Source organism: Carcharhinus amblyrhynchos, chromosome 8 (assembly GCF_965287045.1).
Source record: "Carcharhinus amblyrhynchos chromosome 8, sCarAmb.v2.hapA, whole genome shotgun sequence".
Lineage (NCBI taxonomy): Eukaryota > Metazoa > Chordata > Chondrichthyes > Carcharhiniformes > Carcharhinidae > Carcharhinus > Carcharhinus amblyrhynchos.
In genome coordinates, this window is record NC_137331.1 from 115,979,273 (window position 1) to 115,993,547 (window position 14,275).

General features: G+C 45.0%; 1 protein-coding gene across 4 annotated transcripts in view; it reads right to left on the bottom strand.

Moving 5' to 3' along the window:
* Positions 1-13,405, bottom strand: part of cep192 (centrosomal protein 192) — a 143,352-nt gene extending 129,947 nt beyond the window's left edge. For all 4 annotated transcript variants that reach the window (XM_080194690.1, XM_080194688.1, XM_080194689.1 and 1 more), the window contains exon 1: positions 13,242-13,405. The gene's annotated coding sequence lies outside the window, so the exon portion shown is untranslated. The remainder of the gene's footprint in view (positions 1-13,241) is intronic.
* Positions 13,406-14,275: the final 870 nt, after the last annotated feature.

Consider the following 14,275-nt stretch of genomic DNA (forward strand, 5'->3'; position numbering starts at 1 on the left):
GCTGCCTTGATATATTCCCCAGTAAATTTTCCCTCTTCCAGTATACTAGGAGTGCACTTGTCAAGTCAACTCTTGGAATTTGGATGCAATTTAGACCCCACTTTGAGTTTCAGGCCTAGTTGCTGGCCTCCCCAGTACTGGCTAACCATTTTTCTCCTCCATCTGTTTTGGATGTTGCCTTCCACAAAAGGGATCAAAACATTCCAGGACTTGTATGTGGATGGCATGTTTGCATCATTCCAGCAGGTGGTGTATAGGTTTGCTTTACCAGCAACACACTTAGAACATAGAACATTACAGCGCAGAACAGGCCCTTCGGCCCACGATGTTGCGCCGACCAGCTTTTAAAAAAAAACAACACTAACCCACTAATCTAAACCAATCCCATTTCGTCCATAAACCTATCCACAGATCTCTTAAACGCCCCCAAACTAGGCGCATTTACAACTGCAGCTGGCAGGGCATTCCAGTCCCTCACCACCCTCTGGGTAAAGAACCTACCCCTGACATCAGTCCTATAACTACCCCCCCTTAATTTAAAGCCGTGCCCCCTCGTGCTAGCTTTCTCCATCCTAGGAAAAAGGCTATCACTATCTACCCTGTCTAAACCTCTAATCATCTTATATGTTTCAATAAGGTCCCCTCTTAGCCGCCTTCTTTCCAGCGAAAACAACCCCAAATCTCTCAGTCTCTCCTCATAGGATCTCCCCTCCATACCAGGCAACATCCTGGTAAACCTCCTCTGCACCCTCTCCAAAGCCTCTACATCCTTCCTGTAATGTGGGGACCAGAACTGCACACAATACTCCAAGTGCGGCCGCACCAGAGTTGTGTACAGTTGCATCATGACGCTGCGACTCCTAAATTCAATCCCCCTACCAATAAACGCCAAGACACCGTATGCCTTCTTAACAACCTTATCAACTTGATTCCCAACTTTCAGGGATCTATGTACACATACACCTAGATCCCTCTGCTCCTCCACACTATTCAAAGTCCTCCCGTTAGCCCTATACTCAACACATCTGTTATTCCTACCGAAATGAATTACCTCACACTTCTCCACATTAAACTCCATCCGCCACCTCGCGGCCCAGCTCTGCAACCTTTCTAAGTCACCCTGCAAACTATGACACCCTTCCTCACAATCTACCACACCTCCGACTTTGGTGTCATCAGCAAACTTACTAATCCACCCAACTATACCCTCATCCAGATCATTAATAAAAATTACAAACAGCAGTGGCCCCAAAACAGATCCCTGAGGCACACCACTTCTTCAGATATTTGCAAATTCAAGACTTTGTGCATAGGCCCGACCCTTCATTTCCAACACTCTCACCTTGTGCCTCCATTGACATCTTCTTAATGCCTTCTATTACTATGCGTGGTATCATTTCTGTTCTTTATTCTCAAATTGCATCCCAACAAAACTCTCCATCTGTGATTAAATCTTCATAGAAGCAAGATCTGGGGGAGGAGTTCTCAGAGGAGGATTGGGACATGATGCTGCATCAAGTACACTCCTCCTTAATATGTGCCAAGCTGGGTGTGACACAATGTAAACTCCTTCACAGAGCATATCTAAGTAGAATATCTAGAATGTACCCAGGCACGAGCCCCACTTGTGAACAGTACTGGCAAACTCTTGCCACCCTCTTACATATGTTCTGGGCTTGCCCACTGTATAACTACTGGACATTGATATTTCAGGTGACTGCGTCTAGATTGGGACAAAAGTGCATCTCCCAGGCCGCCCTGTTTGGGGGTTGTCCCTTTAAATCTGCCACTGCCGAAATTCCAAGCGGATTTTGTAGCTTTCGTTACACTCCTGGCAAGACGACTAATCCTGTTTAGGTGGAAATCAAGTGCCCCCCTGACAGTGATTGAAGGAGGGGTCGATACCATTAAGCTGGAGAAGATGAGGTGCACACTACATGAGTCCACTGCTAGGTTCTACAAGACCTGCAACCATTTATAGCACATATTAGGATGCTGCTGTTGAAGCCAGGTGAACATATAAGAAATAGGAGCAGGAGTAGGCCATCTAGCCCCTCGAGCCTGCCCCGCCGTTCAATAAGATCATGGCTGATCTGAAGTGGCTCAGTTCCACTTTCCCGCTTTCTCCCCATAACCCTTAATCCCCTTGCCTACCAAAAACCTATCTACCTGCGTCTTAAACATATTTAGCGAGGTAGCCTCCACCACTTCAACGGGCAGAGAATTCCAGAGATTCGCCACCCTTTGAGTGAAGAAGTTCCTCCTCAACTCTGTTCTAAACTGCCCCCCCTTATCTTGAGGCTGTGCCCTCTAGTCCTGCTGTCCTTTGAGCAGGAAGAACCTCTCCACCTCTACCCTATCCATCCCTTTCATCATCTTATACGTCTCAATAAGATCCCCCCTCATCCTTCTAAACTCTAACGAGTACAAGCCCAGTCTATTCAGCCTCTCCTCTTGGCTCAACCCCCTCAACTCCGGTATCAGCCTAGTGAACCTCCTCTGCACTCCCTCCAAGGCCAAAATATCCTTGCGCAAGTGTGGCGACCAACACTGCACACAGTACTCCAGCTGCAGCCTCACCAGTGCCCTGTACAGTTGCAGCAAGACCTCCCTACTTTTATATTCAATCCCCCTCGCTATGAAGGCCAGCATCCCATTTGCCTTCCTGATCACCTGCTGCACCTGTAGGCTGGGTTTTTGCGACTCATGCACAAGGACCCCCAGGTCCCTCTGCACCATAGCATGCTGCAGCTTTTCACCCCGTAAGTAGTAGTCCTTCCTACTATTATTCCTACCAAAGTGGATAACCTCACACTTGCCAACATTGTATTCCATCTGCCAGGTCCTCGCCCACTCGCTCAGCCTATCTAGATCCCTAGGTGAGTAGATTCTCGATAGCCCCAGCGCCTCCACAGAACCCACCCCCCTTCCCTGATTGGTGGACACGCCCTGGTGAGGTTTGGGGACCAACATGAGAACTTTTCTCTTTTCCTTCTCACACTCTTTCTTCTCTTTCCTTTTTCCTGCTGGTTAGTTTATAGCCAGGGCTGCTTAGACACTCACTGGCTCTCCACCACCGTTCCTCTGCTTTTTGTTTTTATATATTACCATCTTTACTGCTGCTATCAGATGGGACTTGGGCAGGGTGGGTGCCAGGGGAACCAGGAGTTGTCCCCTGACAATGGGGAGCCCTGGGTCCAGTCACATTGGAATGTGCACTCGAGCACTGTGTGGACCTGTGTGTGTTTATTTACTATGTTTAAAAAAAAAGAGAAAATTTTCAATAAGCATTCCAAAAAAAAAAGATCCGAGTGCCAAAGAAGAACAGCCAAAAACCAACCAGCTTCAGACACAATGAGAAAATGTCTGCAGTGAGAGTGAGTACCTGATGCACTGTTGTTTGTGTTGGTAAAAAACATCAATTCTGGCCTTGGTAAAGTGAATTCTATGCAAAACTTTTCAATTGAATTAAGCTTTACCAAGCATAGGAGGATGTGGAGTTGACCCTAAAAAGAGCCTCTTTCTGCCAGTCATCTGCAAGGTCAAACCCAAGTTTCCAAACATTTATCATCTTATGGAGAGAGGGAAGGTTCACCAAACAGCATAAGATCATACAACCTTGAAGGAAAACCACATCTGATTTGAGGTAGTGACAAAATCCCTTCCAATAATATACTTGGAAGTATATGAAGAAAGAATGGACAATTCGAGCAAAAACAAAAACTGGGCTTGAAAATCATGATAAAGACAAAATTGAGATCAATTAAATTTGGCTTCAAGCTTGCTGAGGATAGCAAAGCTCCCATCCACAAACAGGTCAGTAAAACATTCAAGTCTCTTCTCCCTCCCCAAGGCAAATGCCAAGTAAAGTTTGGAAGACAAAAATAAAGTGGTTATTACAAATAGGGCTTAATAGTGAAGGAATTAAAGGTTAAAATGCTGACAAAATTACTCCCATTTTTTAAAGTACAAATCACAACGGGGTATGATGTATATTTAAAAGGAGGAAAAAGGAAAGCTGAGCACAAATTAAGCCCAGAAGAAAGGATGAACAGCAGAAATGTGCTTCCATAAAACACCAGTTTATACTTGGATCATGACATCATATTAAAATCTTTTGAATACTGCCTGCCCAATAATAGGAAGGTTAGATAGGATTATGGGCTAGCACTATCTTCCTTTGAAATATCACTCCTTTGGGCTCAAAGAGTTCTAATTGCCCAGACAAACACTGACATCAGTTTGTTAACAAAAATTGGTTTTGGTAAAAAGATAGGGACATATTGAAAAAGAAAAACAAACTAGCAGGAGTAGGCAATTTAGCCCCTCTAGCCTGCTCTACCATACAATACAATCTCATCCAGACGCAAAGGGTCGTCTAAGTCTCTGCTCCTGCCCACATCTAAAGTTTACTTATTAGTCACTAATAAGGCTTACATTAGCACTCCAATGAAGATGCTGCAAAATTCCCCGAGTTGCCAGTCCGACACCAGGTCGGGTCAATGCACCCGACAGCACGTCTTTCAGAACGTGGGAGGAAACCGGAGCTTGGGGAGGAAACCCACACAGACATGGGGAGAACGTGCAAACTCCACACAGTGACCCAAGCCAGGAACTGAACCAGGTTCCCTGACTCTAAAGCAGCAGTGCTAACCACCGTGGTACTGTGCCACCTGATCTACAGATGGGATGCCAAAGTTATTTAGAAAAATCAGCCACTGCCATGCTATCCAACTGGAGTTCAGATTTATAGAGGCTACAATAAAAGGAAGCAACGATCAAATTAATAACAGAGGGTCTGTCGTAAGATTATGGGAGCAGTCAAAGACCTGGGGGATAAACCAAGAAGCAGATTAACATCCAAGCTGGTGGGCTAATATCAGCTAGCTTTGTTCCTGTATTCATAACAAGTCCCTTTAATCATTGTAACATGGGCTCAGCAAATCAAACTGGAGCTTTAGCTTGTCAGGAGTCGAGATAATGGAATATTGACAGTCTATTTCTAAAATTGAATCCACCAATTCTTGGTATTTTACTTTTGTTTGATAAATGCATTGTAAGAAATTATGTTTCCTTGGAGAATCACCTTGAGGGTTTCCCAAAATACTGACAAGCATCTATACTAGTAAACATAGAATCATAAAAATCTGTATCAAATAGTAAGGTTGTGTAAAATCTCCACAGAATCTAGACGTTTACGTATGGACACAAGAGCCAAGTCAAGAGAATTGATACAATGGCAGAATTCTAGGCAGTTTTAATTGTGGGGTAGCGGGGTGAAGATCTCTAAGAAAAAGCAGCTGATGTGCAAGTCAGGATGGTGGACATGAGAGAGAGGTTGGAAAAGTCCTTTGTGACTGGAAGGAGGAAATGCCAAGGGTATCACACAAACCATTTTGAGTCATAAAGGTGGCGAGCCTTGGACAGATTGGAAAGAGCAGGGAACAATCCAACCTTGGATCTCTAATACGGTTTAGATCCCCTCCAAAACTAAAATGGAGGGTGTCTAGGTTGGGAAGGGAAGGAAGGATAGTAGCACTGTAATAAATTTCATATTATCCCAGTTAGGGGCATAGATGTTCATCCAAACTACAGGGGTTTGAAAAGTGTGCCAGTACCTATTGTATAACTTCCTCCAGGGTCTAAGATTATGTTTATGGGGGACAATAGAATTCTGTTGTTAATCTAAAATTACCATCCCCTTAACTTTACTGTTGAAGTCAGTATGAACACCTGGCTAACCTATGCTTTCCACAATCTGGTGTGATCTTCAACATGATGTATTTTTCAAAAGAATACACTCAGTGTTAAGGCTCTCGAGATGCAAAAACACTTTGGAACGTTTTACTGGGCCATTTAATTCCCTAACGTTCCATCAACCTAATCTGATCGAGGGCTCCATACCACCCTCACCATCTAAACTAGTCTTACAGACAGGAAGACTTTACAAACGAGTCAGTAAATTGAATGAAGAAAGGAAACAAAGTCAAAAGGATCCATTGCATAACCAAAGTGGCCAAATACAAAAAGGTCTTTGGGTAGAAAATTCTTCCCACCCCCAGAACAATCACACTCCCAAACAAGATAACGAAACTAAATGGCATAATAAACCTTTAACTCAATAAAATCTGAAACTTATCATTATAAACAAGACAAGCAGCAGGTATTCCATCTTGTAGAGCATCCATTAACAAACCAACATTTTTAATGGAGGGTACCCACAACACACGAACTACATTATATAACATGCTGTTGAAAAGTTGCTCACTGTATCCACATGCTGAGCGCTTTGGTGCATTCAAAAGTCAAACATGCCCTTAACAAGCATGTAAAATGGCCAATCTGGGCATTTAAGCATATGATACCCAAAACACCAAACACATGTTGACTTCCTGGCGAACAGTAATAATTAAACTAAGCTAGGCCTCATGTTTCTCCTTAATGCAGGAAACAAAATATCTTGACCATAATTGAAAGAGCCAGCCCAGTTGTTCTTGTGGAAATAGGGGTATGCAGTATTAATCACACCATGAAAATGTAACTTTTCAAAAGTCCAATGCTATTATTCTCCATGACCATCTATATTGGCTCAGACTTAAACAACATTGAGCAAGATTTGAAAAAGCACAGCTTCCAGTCATTAATGCCATGAAAACCACTGAGACATCCAATAGTTCGCCCATAAAAAGTATGAGCTAATTAAGTATATATGCCACTGAAGAAACGAATCTGCCTCAGCTGGTGCCTTAAAAGTGATCTTCTCCGTTTTCTGACAACACCATCGTGGTGGGTTGGATCTCAAACAATGACAAGACAAAGTACAGGAATGAGATGCAGAATCTGGTGAACTGGCGCGGCAACAATAATCTGTCCCTCAATGTCATCTAATTCAGGAAACATAGAGAAGAACATGCCCCTGTCTACATCAATGGGGATGAAGTAGAAAAGGTTGAGGGCTTCAAGTTTTTAAATGTCTAGATCACCAACAACCTGTCCTGCTCCCCTCAGCACCTCACTGTACCGCAAGCCCACAGACAATCTCACAATGCTCCACTTCTCCAGCTTCCACCCTAAACATGTTAAAGAAGCCATTCCCTATGGACAAGCCCTCCGTATACACAGGATTTGCTCAGATGAGGAGGATCGTGACAGACACCTCCAGACGCTGAAAGATGCCCTCATAAGAACAGGATATGGTGCTCGACTCATAGATCGACAGTTCCGATGTGCCACAGCGAAAAACCGCACCGATCTCCTCAGAAGACAAACACGGGACACAGTGGACAGAGTACCCTTCATCGTCCAGTACTTCCCCGGAGCGGAGAAGCTACGACATCTTCTCCGGAGTCTTCAACATATCATTGATGAAGACGAACATCTCGCCAGGGCCATCCCCACACCTCCACTTCTTGCCTTCAGACAAACACGCAACCTCAAACAGACCATTGTTCGCAGCAAACTACCCAGCCTTCAGGAGAACAGTGACCACAATACCACACAACCTTGCCACAGCAACCTCTGCAAGACATGCCGGATCATCGACATGGATACCATCATCACACGTGAGAATACCATCCACCAGGTACATGGTAAATACTCTTGCAACTCGGCCAACATTGTCTACCTGATACGTTGCAAGAAAGGATGTCCCGAAGCATGGTACATTGGGGAGACCATGCAGACGCTACGAGAACGGATGAATGAACATCGCTCGACAATCACCAGGCAAGACTGTTCCCTTCCTGTTGGCGAACACTTCAGTGGTCACAGGCATTCAGCCTCTGACCTTTGGGTAAGCGTTCTCCAAGGCGGCCTTCACGACACACGACAGCGCAGAGTCGCTCAGCAGAGACTGATAGCCAAGTTCCGCACACGAGGACGGTCTCAACAGGGATCTTGGGTTCACGTCGCACTATCTGTAACCCCCGTGACTTGCCTGGGTTTGCAAAACCTCATTTACTGTACTGTCTGGAAACAATACACATTTCTTTAACCTGTGATCAGTGCTCCTTCCACACACATTGTCAGCCACTTCAGGACTTGAACAGCAGGTTAGGTGTAAAGATTCGCATTCTAATCAGTAACCTCTAAACTGTCTGTGCTTTATATGCTCTGTCTGAGGCCAGAACTCTCCATTCACCTGACGAAGGAGCTAACCCGAAAGCTTGTGCGTTTACTATCAAATAAATCGGTTGGACTAAAACCTGGTGTTGTCAGACTTTTTACTGTGTTTACCCCAGTCCAACGCCGGCATATCCACATCACTGCTCCCCCATGCCAATGCTATAGTTAAGAAATCCTACCAATGCCTCTATTTTCTAAGAAAAACAAGGAAATTTGGCATGTCAGCTATGACTTTCACCAGCTTTTACAGATGCACCACAGACTCAAACCAGCCTACCATCCATGACACTGCTTATTCCTCCCACTGCCTCAGCAAAGTAGCCAGCTTAATTAAGGACTCCACGCATCCTGGGCATTCTTTCTTCTACCTTCGGGAAAAGTATACAGAAGTCTGAGGTCATGTACCAACCGACTCGAGAACAGCTTCTTCCCTGCCGCCATCAGACTTTTGAATGGACCTACCTTGCATTAAGTTGATCTTTTTCTAAACCCTGGCTATGACTAACACCACATTCTGCACTCGTTTCTTTCCCTGTGAACGGTATGCTTTGTCTGTATAGCACGCACAAAACAATACTTTTCACTGTATGCTAACACGTGACAATAATAAATCAAATCAAAATATGATGCAGAGAAAGAAACCATTTGACCTACTGCAATGAAACCAACTCCCTGGAAGATCATACACACCCTCCCTGCCGTTCTATCTCTGTAACCCCACACATTTGCCATGGCTAATTCACCTAACCTACACATCTTTGGACTCTGGGAGAAAACAGGAGCAAACCCACACAGACATGGGTAGAACTTGCAAACTTCATATGGACACCCAAGGCCAAACTGAACCTGGGTCCCTGGTGCTGAAAGGCAGCAGTACTAACCACTGTGCCTTCACTGATGAGTAGACTGATGGGGCAGTAATTGGCTGGATTAGATTTGTCCTGTTTCTTGTGTATAGGACATAGCTGGGCAATTTTCCACTTTTCTGGGTAGATGTCAGTGTTGTAGCTGTACTGGAATAGCTTGGCTTGGGGTGCACCAAGTTCTTCAGCACAAGTCTTGCAGTACTATTGTTGGAATATTGTCACGGCCCATAAGCTTTGCCGTATCCAGTATCTTCAGTCACTTCTTGATGTGAAGTAAACTGAAAAGCCTGAACACTGACTTCTGTGATGTTGGGAATCTCAGGAGGGAACAGAGCTGGATCATTTACTCGACATTTCTGGCTGTAAATAGTTGTGAACGTTTCTGACATCTTTTGCACTGATGTGTTGGGCTCCTCCATCATTGAGGACGAGGATATTTGTGGAGCTCCTTCCAGTGAGTTGCTTAATTTCTGGCTGGATGTGGTGGAATTGCAGAGCTTAGATGTGATCCATTAGTTGCAAGTTTGCTTAGCTCTGCTAGTCTTGTTTTGCAACTTCACCTCATTTTAGGTATGCCTGGTGCTGCCTAGCATGAGGTTATAGATCATGGTCGAGTATAATTCTGCGCTGCTGATGGCCCACAGCATCTAATAGATGCCCTGTTTTGAGCTGCCAGATCTGTTCAAAGTCTATCCCATTTAGCACAGTCATAGTTCCACACAACATGATGCACGCTTATCCCCAGTGTGAAGACATTTACAATATAGCGCTCCAAAACCTAGTGGCTTTTGCTATCAAATAAACCTGCTGGACTTTAACCTGGAGTTATGAGACTTCTTACTGTGTAAGACATTTTACAGCACAGAAAGAGGCCTTCAGCCTATTGTGTCTATGCCGGCCATCTATTCTAATCCCATTTTTCAGGACTTGGTCATGGCCTTGTATGTTATGGTATTTCAGGTGCTTATCTAAATGCTTCTCAGATGTTAAGGGTTCCTGCTTCTACCACAATTTCAGGGAGTGAGCTCCAGATTCCCATCACCCTCTAAGTGAAAATGTTCTTCCTCAAATCCCTTCTAAATCTCCTGCACTTTGCTTTAAATCTGTGTCCCTGGTTATTGACTCCTCTATTAAGGGGAAAGTTTTTTCCTATCTACCTTTTTATATTTCTCAATTTTGTAAATCTTGATGAGATTCCCCCATCAGCCTTTGCTGCTCCAAGAAAAACCCCAGCCTCTCCTCAGCTGAAACACTCCAGCTCAGGCACACTTTCTAGTGCAATCACGTCCTTCCTGTAATGTGGCGACCAGAAAAGCATACAACACTCCAGCTATGGCCTAATAAGTTTTATCCAGCTCCAACATAACCTCCTTGCTCTTATATTCTATGCCTCAGTAAACAAAGCCAAGTATCCCATATACCTTCTTAACACCTTATTTATCTATCTTGCTGCCTTCAGGGATCTTTGGACATGCACCAAAAGGTCTCTCTGGTCCTCTATACTTCTTAGCGTTCTACCGTTCATTGTATATTCCCTTGCTTCTCCCAAAATACATCACCTCACTTTACAGGGTTAAATTTCATTTGCCACTGTTTTGCCCATCCAACCAGGCACACTATATCGTCCCATAATCTAAGACTCTCCTCCTCACTATTTACCACACCATCAATTTTTATTTCATCTGTTAACCGGCTTACCATACCCCCAACATTCCTGTCTATATCATTAACTAAAAACAGCAAGGGACGCAGCACCAATTCCTGCAGCACACCACTTGACGCAGGTTGCCAGTCACAGCAACGACCTTTGACCAATCACCCTCTGCCTCTTACAACAAGCAAAATAAGAATCTAATTTGCCAAACTGCCCTGGATGCCTTCAGCCCTTATCTTCTTTAATCAGACTCCCATGCACAACCTCGTCAAAAGCTTTACTGAAATTTGCACAGACTACATAAACTGCACTATACACATCTACACACCTGGCTACCTCTTCAAAAAAAAACCTCAATCAAATTTCTTAAACATGATTAAGATTGTGAAGGAATAGAACTTATAAAAGGTGAATGGGGAAAGTCTGTGCCGAGCCAGGAGAAATGGCAGAGGTGCTTAATGAATACTTTGCACCAGTATTCACGGTGGAAAATGATCTGGGTGATTGGACTGCAGGTTTACGGCGTACTGAAAAGATTGAGTATGCGGACGTTAAGAAAGAGGGTGTGTTGGAACTTTCAAATTCTATCAAGATAGATAAGTCGCCGGGACCAGATGGGATGTACCCCAGGTTACTGTGGGAGGTGACGGAAGAGATTGCAGAGCCTCTGGTGATGATCTTTGCATTGTCGATGGTGACGGGAGAGGGTTGCGGATGTGGTTCCTATTTTCAAGAAAGGTAACAGGGATAGCCTGGGAAATTACTGACCGGTGAGTCTGACCTCAGTGGCTGGTAAGTTGATGGAGAGGATACTGAGGGACAGGATTTATGAACATTTATAGAAGTTTAGTATGGTCAAAAGTAGTCAGCATGGCTTTGTCAAGGGCAGGTCGTGCCTTACGAACCTAGCTGAGTACTTTGAAAATGTGACTAAACACATTGATGAAGGAAGAGTGGCGGATGTAGTTTATGTGGACTTCAGCAAGGCATTTGATAAGGTCCCCCATGCAAGACTTCTTGAAAAGGTGACAGGGCATGGGATCCAACGGGCTGTTGCCTTGTGGATCCAGAACTGGCTTGCCTGCAGAAGGCAGAGAGTGGTTGTGGATGGGTCTTTTTCTGCATGGAGGTCGGTCACCAGTGGAGTGCCCCAGGACCCCTGCTGTTTGTCATTTTCATAAATAACCTGGATGAGGACGTGGAGGGATGGGTTGGTAAGTTTGCCAACAACATGAAGGTTGGTGGTGTTGTGGATAGTCTGGAGGGATGTCAGAAGTTGCAGCAAGACATAGATAGGATGCAAGACTGGGCGGAGAAGTGGCAGATGGACTTCAATGGGAATAAATGTGTAGTGGTCCATTTTGGCAGGTCCAGTGGGATGAAGGAGTATAATATCAAGGGTAGGACTCTTAGCAGTGTAGAGAATCAGAAGGACCTTGGGGTCCGGGTCCATAGGACTCTTAAATTGGCATCGCAGGTGGAGGATGTGGTCAAGAAGGTGTATGGTGTGCTAGCTTTCATTAATCGAGGGATTGAGTTTAGGAGTCGGGGGATAATGCTGCAACATTATAAGACCCTTGTCAGACCCCACTTGGAGCACTGTGTGCAGTTCTGGTCACCTGGGTGGGATTGTGAGTCAGTGCAGACTTGATGGGCCAAATGGCCTCCTTCTGCACTACAGGGATTCTAGATTCAGGACAGCATGGTAACACAGTGGTTAGCACTGCTGCTTCACAGCTCCAGGACCTGGGTTTGATTCCTGGTTTGGGTCATTGTGCAAACTCCACACAGACACTCTCCTTGTGTCTGCTTGGGTTCCCTCCGGGTGCTCCGGTTTCCTCCCACAGTCCAAAGATGTGTGGGTTAGGTTGATTGGCCATGCTAAAATTGCCCCTTAGTGTCCTAAGATGTATAGGTTAGAGGGATTAGCAGGTAAAATATGTAAGGATATGGGAGTAGAGCCTGGGTGGGATTGTGGTCAGTGCAGACTCAATGGGCCAAATGGCCTCTTTTTGCACTGTAGGGTTTCTATGATATAGTGAAAAATATTGTTCCTTGTACCACACAAAGTATACCATCCATAGAGTACATAACAGAGAAGGAAAGGAGAGTGAACAGAACGTAGTGTCAGTTATAGCTAGGGTGTAGAGAAAGATCAACTTAATACAAAATAGAATCAAATTGCTGCAGATGCTGGAATCTGATACCAAAGGAGAAAATGCTGGAAAATCTCAGCAGGTCTGTCAGCATCTGTGAGGAGGGAAAAAAAGAGCTAAAACGTTTCGAGTCCAGATGACCTTTTGTCAAAGCTCTCTTCTGGTTTAATACAAGATAGGTCCATTCAAGAGTCAGACAAGTGCAATCCAAATCCTACATGGGCATGAAAAGTTTAGAAGTGCATTAATTACTACCGTCATCTAACCTATACGTTTAAAAATAACAGGAAGAGGGTATAGCACTTTTAGCAGACGTTATTCTGCTAATGGGGGCGGGGGGGGGGGCATTATTATAAAGGGAATAGTTTAATGACTGGAACAAAAGCAAAGGTAGAAAAGCCCAACCGATGATTACGGTTCAACTGAGGGAATAACTCTCACCTGAAGTAAAAGTTTACATGCAGACTCATGACCACAGACTCTGTTGATTCTGGCACCCTGTCAATGATAGGAAGCGAGAGAGAGAGAGAGAAAGGCGGCCGTCGCCCTGGACTGCTCTTGCTCCTTCGTTAGGCCCAGAGTAGGGGAACGTCGGCGGACGCCTGGCTTCCCCGGCCTGTCTGAAGAGGGGAAGGGGGCGGGTGGTGAAGCCAGGCGCATGCGCGGTACCTACCTACCCTCGCTCTGCAGTCGGGCTGCCTCCCCGAAGGCGCGGGAGTTCCGCCCGAGCCCAGCGCCTCGCAGGCGTCCTCCAGCGTCAGAGCGGTTTGGATTTGAAAGCGGAGCGGCCGTTAAACCGCCAAAAACAGCCCCCTCCACTGAGTGAGATGAATGAACCGCCCTGACTTCACCGTGACTACAAATGTCACGTTCCTTCCCATTCAGAGCCGTTTGAATAATAAAGAAGCGCAGATTATCTCTGAGTTACACCGCTGCGTGTTCATTGCCGTATTTATTTTGAGGAGAGGTGAGATAGGCTTGTTGTGCGCTGGCTGACGCTCGGGCAGATAAATAAATGCGAGTGTTCAGTGACAATGAAAGTTTGTGGCCGGGTAACGTAGAAGTCATTAGGCAAGTATCAGCTCAAATATTGTCACTATTACCCAGCACTGCAAATGTCCACGGCTCTCAAGGACGTGGACAATAAATGTTAGCCTAGCCAACAAAGGTCCGCATCAACCTTTTTGACCCCGACAAGGTCCATATCCTATGAACAAATTTTAAAATGGCTTATTATAACCCCTTAAAGATATAAGAACATAAGAAATAGGAGCAGGAGTAGGCCATCTAGCCCTTCGAGCCTGCCCCGCCATTCAGTAAGATCACGGCTGATCTGTCGTGGCTCAGTTCCACATTCCCGCCCTCTCCCCATAACCCTTAATCCCCTCGCCTATCAAAAACCCATCAACCCGTGCTATGCAAAGTCAACAGTTGTCTCTACCTGTCAAAGCATAAACTCTAATCCCAACCCTATC